Consider the following 10,747-nt stretch of genomic DNA (forward strand, 5'->3'; position numbering starts at 1 on the left):
TTTTCTCTTTACATCTTGTTATTTCCCTACTCATAATATTTCTTGAAGAGAAACCATAAAAATATAAACAAACACAAAAAACAGATAATATACAAAACGTGTGCTTTGCACCTTAACACAAACTTAAGTAAAATTAGTTCTGACAGTATCCGGCATGACAAACTTCCATGGTACAAATGAGAATGGACCAAGGTTTGAGCAGGTACAGGAGACAATCCAGGCATGAACAACACCAAGGAAAGGTAGACAGGAAGTAACATGGTGTGTAGGAAATCACGAGACCAGTCTGATGGGAAGAGACTTAAACAAGACTAAAATTCACTTTCTAAACCTCCATCTCCAATTGGACAATTCACAAGACACAGGTGCACCAAAGTGGCCAAATATTCAATCCCTTTAAAGGGGAGGAACAGTTTAAAATTTTATAAATTTAGTTTGCCCAAAAGCAACTGTCAAATGTTGGCAGGACACAATGGAGGCTTACCTTTGTTAACATAGTTAAGTCTCTCTCACAACTAGACCACTTGGCTCCACGTTCCTTAGCGCACCTGACGCACTTACACAGCATTGATGAGCTTTACACAACTGGAAGGTCACATCTTTATTTCTTATTGCAGGAACACAACATCTGGAAACTTTATTTCTAACAGAAGCTAAAGCAAAATTATTGTAAAATGAGTCATTTAAACCATACATTTTATCACCTTTAAAAAGCATCTGCTCTGTGCTAAGGATTAGAAATGACTCCTGTCCTTAAAGCCTCATTAAGGAGGAAGATCTATAAAGTCAAAATTTCAATCACATGACATAAAGCACAGAAGTGCCTATGGAGGCCAAAAGTTATATCTAAGTGACGGCTTCATGATAACCCTGGAGTACAGTCTAGAAAGATGAGGCTATGCAGAGTTGGAGTAGGAGGTGCATTAACTGCACAGGGAGCACCTGTGCAAATACACTCAAGCCTGACACCTGCTGGGCACTGTAAATACTGCAGGTGGGGATGACTAAAGACCAGCGGTCCAAGTGTGAGAAGAGACAGAAATAAAAATAGAGATGTTGGCCCAAGCAAGCCTGGGAGAGAGCATGGCTTGTATCCCACAAGTGATGAGGCCCTGGGGCTACCACTGGCTGAGTAAGGGTGCCTCCGCTGATGAGAAAAAGGCGCCCCGCAGCTGAAGAACCAATTAGATAAAGAGAGTGATCACAAAAAGCTCCCCTTCCTCAGGGCAAAGAGCCCCAGGAGGCTTGGCAAAGCACAGTTCAGACTACAGGCCTCTGTGCAGAGCACACGCTGGGCGGCTAGTATGCACTGACTCTGTGTGGGCAAGCCATTAGCAGCATTATTTTAGGCATATCTTGTCATGTTAGAAGATCACTCAACCCGGGTAGGCAGATGAACTTAGAGGAACTGAGACCAGGGGCCGCAAAACCACCCAGGAGTTTCTACCATAGTCGGGGCAAAATGTAATGTGGATGAAGAAGCAAATTTAGGAGGAGGCCAAAATTTACAAGCTAGACCCACTGGATGAAAGTCATAAAGAAAGTTCAGTGAAGGAATTCTGAAGAGAATGGGCTCTGCATTTTTCTTACAATCAATGTAAAATATTAGGCAAAATTAAGTACAGTGGCTTTTAAGGTCCCTTCCAGCTCTAATTTCTTTTGATTTCTAACTTATTACTCTCGTTAAGTAAAGTCCCTTCAGAGGTACAGAACAGTTCCTACACCTGAATGGGATGCAAAGAATAATCTGACTTCTCTTCACCAGGGAATGAGTTGAACTGTCCTTGCAGAAGAGGTAACACATGGTGAGAACCCCAGATCCTAGAAAAGGGCCAGGCACACGATAAGTATTCAGCTTTTTGAAAACAAATGAACAATCATTTCCTCTCCTAGATCTTCACACCCTTTCTCTGCTGGCTGCTTTCTTTCAGCTTATAAACTTCCTCAGTATACCCACTTAAAAAGTCCTCAGACCTATGATTCTTTGGATCTTCTTGTGGGTAACCTAAGTCTCTCCCATGCCTTCAAACACCTCTCCTCCCCAAAAGCCCAGATCTGAACCTTGGGCCCAGACCTGTCTACCAGGCCCCTCTAAAGCACTGAAGATGAAGTAAGATCCTCTCCCCACCCCCAATACCTTCCTACTGTGCTCTGTATCTCTCAAAAAGATGCAGCTGTAAACTGTCACCCACGCTTGTTGCCCTCCCTTTTCTAACTGGTCACCAGGCCCCACCCATTCTCTCTCAGATCTCCAAAATCCAGTCCAACCTTTTATAACTTAAGTGGAAACCTTAGATTACAATTCACCCTGCACCCAATCAAGTGCCTTGCACATGGAGGTCCAAGTGAGTCTCTAAACCAGAAGTCCATCTCACCGTTCTTTAGGGTTTCCCACAGCCTTCAGGATAAACATCTAAACTTCTGACAGGACAAACAAGGCCCCGTTCTGTTGGGCCCCACTAGGTTTCCAGTATCAACTCTCATTTCTTTCCCAAACCCTGAGTTCTAGTCCTATACCTTAGTTTTGCCATATTTTCTTATATTTCTCAAACTTTGACACACACTGCTCCCTCCTGCCACGCCAGGAGCTTCTACATATCCTTAGAAAGGATGGCACCTCCTCCAAGAAGCCTACCCTGAACTTTCCCTTCCAAGATTCTGTGCTCTGCAAAGGGGAAAGGTGGGGGGGGAGGGATACATTAGGAGTTTGGGATTAACACAGACACACGACTCTGTATAAAACAGATAATCAACAAGGACCTACCGCATAGCACAGGGAAGTCTACTCCATAGCCTGGAACAAACTGTACGGGATAAGAATCTGAAAAGGAATGGATATATGGATAACTAAACCACTTTGCTGTACACCTGAAACTAACACAACATTGTACATCAACTAACCTCCAATATAAAATAATAATTAAATTTAAAAAAAGATTCTGTGCTCTGTAGCACCAGAACTCACTTCTTCCAGAGCACTGACTACTGTGCTTGTGTCTACCTGCCGCCCAGTAGAAGGGGAGATTACCTAGGGCGGAAGCATCGTCTCCAGCAGCCCTTGGTTCTGACAACTCATTCAAGTGCCAGGCTACTTGACACACATAACCTGCTTAATTAATTCTAAGAACCCACAGAAAGAGTGGTTTTTAATGTCATTTTACAAGCGTGGGGATTGCAGTTCAAAAGTAACCTGCCCAGGCCACAGACAGCATAAGCCCTGGAATTCAAATCCTAAGCTGCCTTCACACCAGTGCCCTTTCCACTATATGATACGACTACTGAAAAACAGAATTTTTTTTCCTGAGCCCTCTTTTAATGGAAAGGAAATGAAGCTGGGATATACCAATTTCCTAATCGCTTTGGCGTGTACCAGGCAAAGTCGTTCAACAGACCAGGTAATATCTGTGGAACAATTAACGATGCTCCAAACTGTCCTAAGTCCTACATTGTAGGGTCTACAAGCATTAACACAGTGAGACCTTGTAACCTCCAGAGAGAGTGAGTCCTGTTCAGCCCATGCTACAGATGAGAACACTGAGACCTAGAAGCCTTAGAGCACTCGGTCGGGGTCACCGAGCCGGCAGGAGTCCGAGGCCGCACGCCCCATCTAGCGCACGCACACCCGGGCACTGGGCACCGGTTCTAGTGCCCACCTTCCACCTTGCACCATCTAAAACCCCGCTTCGCAGCGCCCACACGAGAGCCCCTGGAAGCGGGAAGTACAAAGCTGTCTCAGCTGTCTCAAACAGATGAACCAGTTTGCAGGGCAGAAGCTGAGACACAGATGTAGAGAACAAACGTATGGACACCAAGGGAGGAAAGCCGCAGGGGGGTGGGGATGGTGGTGTGCTGAACTGGGCGACTCGGATTGACGTGTATACACTGATATGTATAAAATTGATGACTAATAAGAACATGCTGTATAAAAAAATAAAATAAAATTCAAAAATCAAAAAAAAAAAAGAATACTGTCTACTGTCCTCCGCGCCCCCTGGAACACTCACTGTACATATCCAGGAGGTGCCTGCAGAATGAATGAATCCATGAACAAACAAGCTCACTCGTTTCAAACATGCAGTCACATGCGAAATCTGACCTTCTGAGAAGTTAAGCTTCTGGAAGGAGCCCATTTTCTTAATGTATTCAGCATCGAGTCATCACATAATAGGAACTCTTATGAAGTACTGGCCCCCTCACTTCCCATGAGAAAGCAAAATTCCTCAGCAGGGAAATGGGAGGGTAGCAGACATTACCCGCAAAGCTTTAGGAAGGCTGCGGCTCACTGAGCACGTCACTAGGGCCCCTGACCGCCTGCCTGGTAGTAGGACAGACACACCAGGAACGGCTGCTGACCGGCAGAAAGAGCGCCCGGCCAGGCAGGCAGCACACCCCGCACCCTGCCAAGCGAGGTCTGGCCAGCAAGGGAAAGACGCTCTCCACTTCAGAACTGCCCACCACCAGAAAGCCAGGTCCTGCCAGGGCCTGGACACACGAGGCCTTCCTTACAAGGGTTACACATCTGTGGCCTCGCTCTGCCTCGAATAAAAGACAGTGACGGGGACAACGTGACCATCTCCAGATGAACGTTCAACTTCGTTTCAAGTGCCTGGGTGCTGGGTCACAGTGGATTTCTAAACTCTTCCAATATTCAAAAATACCAATTTCTAAGATGCAGAAGAGTTGTTAAACATACACTTAGCACAGACCCCAGTCCCACTCCTGAGTATTTTCTCAAGTGAGGTAAAAACCCAAGTTCACATGGAAACCTGCCCTGGGATGTTTACAGCAGCTTTATTCATGATCCCCTCAAAACTGGAAACATCCCACAAGTCCTGCCACCCGCAGGCGAATGGACAAACGGAAAATGGAATACAACACAGCAAGAAAAAGGAGTGGCTTCTCATACCCGCAACAACAGGGATGACGGACTTCCCTGGTGGTCCAGTGGCTAAGACTCCACACTCCCAATGCAGGGGGCCCGGGGTCCATCCCTGCTCAGGGAACTAGATCCCCCACGCCGCAACTAAAACATACTGCACACGGTAATGAAGATCCCATGTGCCGCAACTAAGACCCAGCACAGCCAAGTAAATAACTAACTAAATAAAGAGTTAAAACAACAACAACAAAAAAACAAACCCGGGAGGAATATCGCATAGCTTTTGCTGAGCCAAAGCAGCCAGAATCAAAAAGCTACATGCTGTTGTTCCGTTTATCTGACTTTCTGGAAAAGCCAAAACCTTAGGGACGGAGAGGAGATTAGTGGCCAAGAGGCTAGAGGCACCCTGGCGCCAAAGGGCAGCAAATGGCATGACAGGATTGCTCTGCCGCCTGATGGCGATCAAAACTCCTACAACTGTGCACTACAAGTGAACTATGCTTCACGGCTACTAAGGAGACACAAATTATTACAGTTTGAAAAATGTGCCGGCCAGCCATCCCCTGCATGACAAATGCAGTAAGAGGGGCGGGGAGGTGAGGCAAGTGGATCAGCTGGAGTTCTTAAGGTTCTCCCCACTTTCAGTTTCCCTCCCCTGGCATGTCTCCCCGCCCGGCCCACTGCTGCTCAGGCCGCCCACCCGGGCCGCCTGGAGTTACCCAACCGGAAAAGCCAGAGCCCAGGCTCAGCCGCGCCTCCAGGCACAGGAAGGGCAAAAATAGAAAGCGCCAGTGCGCAGTGGAGGGCTGGAAACCCTCGGACCTCAGATAACTGCGGAGAACCTGGGCTCGGAGTCAACATCGGCTCCAGGCGGTCCCAGCGTCCCGACCCCGGCCGCGACACACTTTCCACAAAACTGACACACACGCGCGGGTCGCGCGGGCTTCCCCGCCGGGTCGCCTGGAGGCCGGTCCCCCGCAAGCTGAGCGCACGAAAGGGCGCCCCAAAGGCGCCGGCCCAAGGCGCCCGCTGCGCTTTCCCTCCGGAAGGTGGGCTGCGGGGCCCAAGCGTAAACCCTGAGACAAGGTACACGCGCACCACGCCGCCACAGGGGACGAGAGGCCGGACGCCCACCTGGCCGGACACCCTGCATTTCTGGAATCACCGGACTTGTGTGTAAATTTCCCTTTGGCGTGTCATTTTCCAAAGGCCACTCGAGATCAGGGGACAGCACGCCTCCTCTCCAAGTGTCCTGCCAGCCCACCCACTCAAGATCAGAGGGACAAAATGCCTAACTAAAACAAAACAAAACAGAAACACAAAAAACTGGACAGGGAGGAAAGGGTGCCCTCAAAAATAAAATAAAAAAAACCTAAGCACGTTGACAGCGCTAAGAATAAACTACCAGGCAAAAGAAACCCTACATGTCAAATCCTAAAGTACAGAAGGGCAAGCCCGCCGGCAGTCCAGGCCCGGGGAGAACGGGGTCCCCAGCCCTGCAGAGCCAACCGCAGACCGGCTCGGGCGCCCCTCAGAAGCGCGGGGTCCCCGCGGCCGAGTCTGCGCCCCCGGCCGGCCCCGGCTCCCCTCTGCCCACCCTGCGCGCGGGGGCTGGAAACGGCCGCGGAGAACCACGGCGGGGCCGGAAGGGGGGCTCCAAAGGAGGTCTGGCGACTCGAGTCGCTCCGTTTCTCGGTGGGCTCAGCGCGCGCCGTGGGGGAAGAGAGGCGGGGGTCCGGGAGGAGGGGACGGGTGGCACTTACGTAGACCGGCAGCGGCCACGGGCAGACGGCGGGCTCGGCCCCCACGAGCGATTCCAGCCTCAGCTCCAGCTTCTCCCCCATGTCTTCGCGCGCCGCCCCCGCACCGTGCTAGTCTAGCGGTTGGGGGAGGGGCGCGGCGCCGCCGGCGGGGGCGGGGCAAACAGGCAGGCGGGCGGTGAGGGGAGGGGGCCTGGCCTGGGCCTCAGCCGCCGCCGCCACGCTCCCGTCCGGCCCCCGGCTCCCTCTTTGTGGTCACAGGCCCCGGGCCTCCAGCGCTGTTGCGAACTCAGGCCTGCGTGAGGCGAGCACAATGAGCCGGGGACCGGGCCGAACCACTCGCGGCGCGCGCAGCCCACCCTTTGGACACGCCCGCTCTCACGCACGCACGCACGCACGCACGTCTTCGGCTGCCCCCAGCCACACCCACTGGCCCGAAGTGGGGACCCGAGGAGACCCCTCGGGGCCTGGGGTGGCGGGTTCGACTCCCGCCCTTGACGTACCGTGACACCCCCCCCTCCCCCCCAATAAGAAGACTATAATTCCTCATTAAATATGACAGCTGGAATCCCGGCTTCTGTTCACAAAAATGCCGTGTATTTAGCCTATGCTAGGCACCAGACCGCGGACGCTCAGTACTGGCAAAAAAGGAAATGCCCTGCCCTCATGGCACTGCCATTTTAATTGGAATAGTAGGGACAATGTTCAAGGGAGAAAATAAAGTGTCATCATCGCCATGGGGATGGTTAATCTCATGTGCGCACTGCGTGGGGCCCCGGCAACCACAAACCTTATTCCAGATGTGGCCAGGAAGGTATTTTTCAGAAGAGATTAACACTGAAATTGGTCCACTTTGCGTAAAGGAGACTGTCAATGCCGCGGCGTGGGTGGGCCTCGTCCATCAGTTGAAGGACTGGAGAGAAAAATGAGGTTCCCTAGAAAGAGGGAACTGTTCCTCCCATGGCCTTGGGACATCAGCTCTTCCCTGTGTCTCCAGCCCAGAGTCCTGCCCGGACTTGCTTGCCTCACAGCCACATGAGTCAACGCCTTAAAACAAAACTATATATGTAAAAATACTGAATATATACAAGCCTATTAATTTGTATATGAGTGTATACATATTATATATATGTATACACATGTTTATATGTGCGTGCGTTTGTATTATATGTGTAAGTACTATATACAGTATACATACAAGCCTATATATTTGTGTGTATATATTGTATACATGTATGTATGTGTATATATATAGTATACATATTATAAATGTGAACATGCTGTATATATACACACACCCATATATTGATATGTGGGTGTGTGTATATATACAGTATATGTACACTGTACGTATGTATGTATACAGTGTATATTTATATATAGGTGTGTATATATGTTGTATACCTGTATGTGTATATGTTGCATAGGTATTATATGTATATATGTATATACTATATATAGACACACTTGCATATGTATTTATATGTGTATGTACATGCGCATATTTACATATAGGTGTGTATGTGTGTGTATACATTGTGTATATGTATGTGTATGTATCTTATATATATGATATATATGTATATATACGATGAATTTATATGTACAGTACATATATATTTTTATGCTACATGCTTTTAGATGTAGGTGTATATATGTGTCTATATGTATGTACGTGTATTGCACATATTATATATGTATGTATACTGTATATATACACATCTAAATATCTTTGTATGTGTGTATATATGTATGATATATATGTACCTAGGTGTGTCTATTGCATATGTTATATGTATGTGTACATACTGTATATATACAAACTATGCATTTGATATGTGTGTATGTATAGTGTATATGTATACGTATATTGTATGTGTGTATACATACTGTATATATACAAACGATGCATTTTATATACGTGTGTATATATGTATGTGTGTATTGCATATACTATATGTGTATATGTCTGTATGCATACTGCATATATACACAGCTGTATATTTTTGTATGCATGTACATATGTATGTGTGTGTGTGTATATACACACACACACCCTATGGATTCTGTTTGTCTGGAGAAGCCTCACTGATACGGACACTTATGACAATTGAGCACCTGCTCTTTGCCAGCCAGGGAGCCAAACGCTTGTCTTTTCGGTGTCTCCCTTAAGTGTCACAAGTCCCGGGAGGGAAGGTGATGCCGCTCCTACCAGTTGAGGTGCCTCAGGGTCAGAGAGGCGCACAGGGCGGGGGGCTGGAGCCTGGTGGAGCCCAGGTGGAGTTCTAGCAGCAGAACAGCCTAGCAGAGCCACTTCCCCAGGTGCTTCTCACAAAGACGCCGAGGGAGAGACGGGGTCTGAAGGAGGGGATGAGGTAGCTTCCGTGAGTCCGCAAGCCCAGACCAAGGCTGACTCGTCAAGGGTGTTAGAGGTCAGGACTGTGGTTACCCTGGGGGAGGGGTTACACAGAGCCATTCCCATTCTGAAAAAGTATGCATTCTGCTCTTGTTTGTATATTTACCCCCCCAACCCCAAATCTTTTAAAAACAGATTCTCTTGGCTGCTGGGAGCACACACGGGGAAGTTGTGTGTGAGGGGGTGTGATCCAGTGGACAAGGAGGATAAGCCCCCCACTCGTAGGGCCAGGAGTGGCTCAGCTTTGTGAGCTAAGGATGGCCCGCGAGGTCCCAGAGAGAAGGGTCCCTACTCCGTCCCTGCTCCGTACACCTCATTCCCAGCCTGAGAAACCCAGAGCTACCCACACACACACACACCAGGGAGGAGAGCCAGTCACCCTGGCTCACAGGCTGCGGCTCCAAGGCTCCGGGCACTAGGAGCTATTTTCAGTTTTCATGCCCTAGGACATGGCCAGAGCTATTGTCTCCGGAAACTCTCTGTCTGTCTCTCGCCCGCCCACCCTCCCTCCCTCCTCCGCCTCTTCCCCTCCCGCTCCAGATGTCCTGCTCTCCACCCTGCATTTCTACACAGGATGGCTCACAGACAGCTGCTCCCTGTGTCCACCCGCCACCATTCGATGGATGTCAAAGCAAGCCCTGGGGACTTCCTTGGAGGTCCAGTGATTAAGACTCCGAATTTCCACTGCAGGGGGCGTGGGTTCGATCCCTGCTCAGGGAAATAAAATCCCACATGCCGCACGGCCCGGCCATAAAAATAAATGAATAAAAAATAAAGTTAGAGTGATGAAACAGCCCTAGTGGTGCAAGAATGGGACGTAAAGCTCTATGGTATAGAATAAAGGTCCAGAAAGAGATATATGAGAACTTGATATGACAGAAAGTGGGGAAATTAAGGAGTTTTAAATAAATGACATTTGGACAATTGCATACCCATGTGGGAAAAAGTAAACTAGAAAAAAAAAAAAAAGCAAGCCCTGGTCAGGTGTGACCTTGGGCCCAGGACTATTGGCACACATTGTCGTGTGGGATGTTCTTCCTTAGACTCCTCCCTCCCTCCTGTGTCACTTTCCCTGCCAGGTAAAGAACTCTGCCTGGTCAGTAAGACCCTAGAGGTCCTTGGCCATTGTTATTGCAGTTGGAATTGTTACTGTTTACATAGGGTGACCAACACCCACCCCCAGCTTGCCCAGGACCGCTCAGGTTTGAGCATTGGAACTGTGGGGAAACCCTCATTCCTGGGGAACCCCAGAAGGCTGGTCAGCCTATTTAGGACGGATCTTTCACTTGATCTCCCAACCCCCGAGAGCCAGAAAGGGAATCTCCCCCCTCCTTCCATGGTAACCTTCATTCATTCATCCACTCATCCCTTATTCAACTCCTTTATTCAGCAAGTATTTATGAAGCATCTACTACACATCAGACACTCCTCTAGGTGCTGGGGACAGTAAACTGAGAAGGTGTGATTGATTACATGGGGATGATGTCTCGGAGACCACTGCAGGGCAGGGGAGGTGGGAGAGGGAAGGGGCAGTTCTAAATGCAGGCTCTGACGGGATTGGGGCAGACCTTGCCCTGGGCCAGGCTGGTTGCTTCAACACAGCTGTCCTCACCCAGGGCCATCCTGCCCCCGCCTCCCCCAGTTTTTTGGTGATGTCTGGGAAAATCTGTGGTGGTCACAACTGGGGTGGAG

At 49.1% G+C, this 10,747-nt stretch overlaps 1 long non-coding RNA gene across 12 annotated transcripts in view; it reads right to left on the reverse strand.

Moving 5' to 3' along the window:
- The window catches only part of LOC308611006, a 178,963-nt gene extending 172,012 nt beyond the window's left edge, over window positions 1-6,951 (reverse strand). For 6 of the 12 annotated variants that reach the window (XR_014014733.1, XR_014014734.1, XR_014014735.1 and 3 more), the window contains exon 1: window positions 6,643-6,930. This is a non-coding gene — a long non-coding RNA (uncharacterized lncRNA). Of the gene's footprint in view, window positions 1-6,642 lie in introns of all 12 variants that reach the window. The other 6 variants (XR_014014728.1, XR_014014729.1, XR_014014730.1 and 3 more) reach the window with 6 other exon arrangements.
- Between the last annotated feature and the right edge of the window lie 3,796 nt (window positions 6,952-10,747).

The sequence above is a fragment of the Mesoplodon bidens genome (assembly GCF_964165515.1).
Source record: "Mesoplodon bidens genome assembly, contig: HAP1_SCAFFOLD_49, whole genome shotgun sequence".
NCBI classification, from domain to species: domain Eukaryota; kingdom Metazoa; phylum Chordata; class Mammalia; order Artiodactyla; family Ziphiidae; genus Mesoplodon; species Mesoplodon bidens.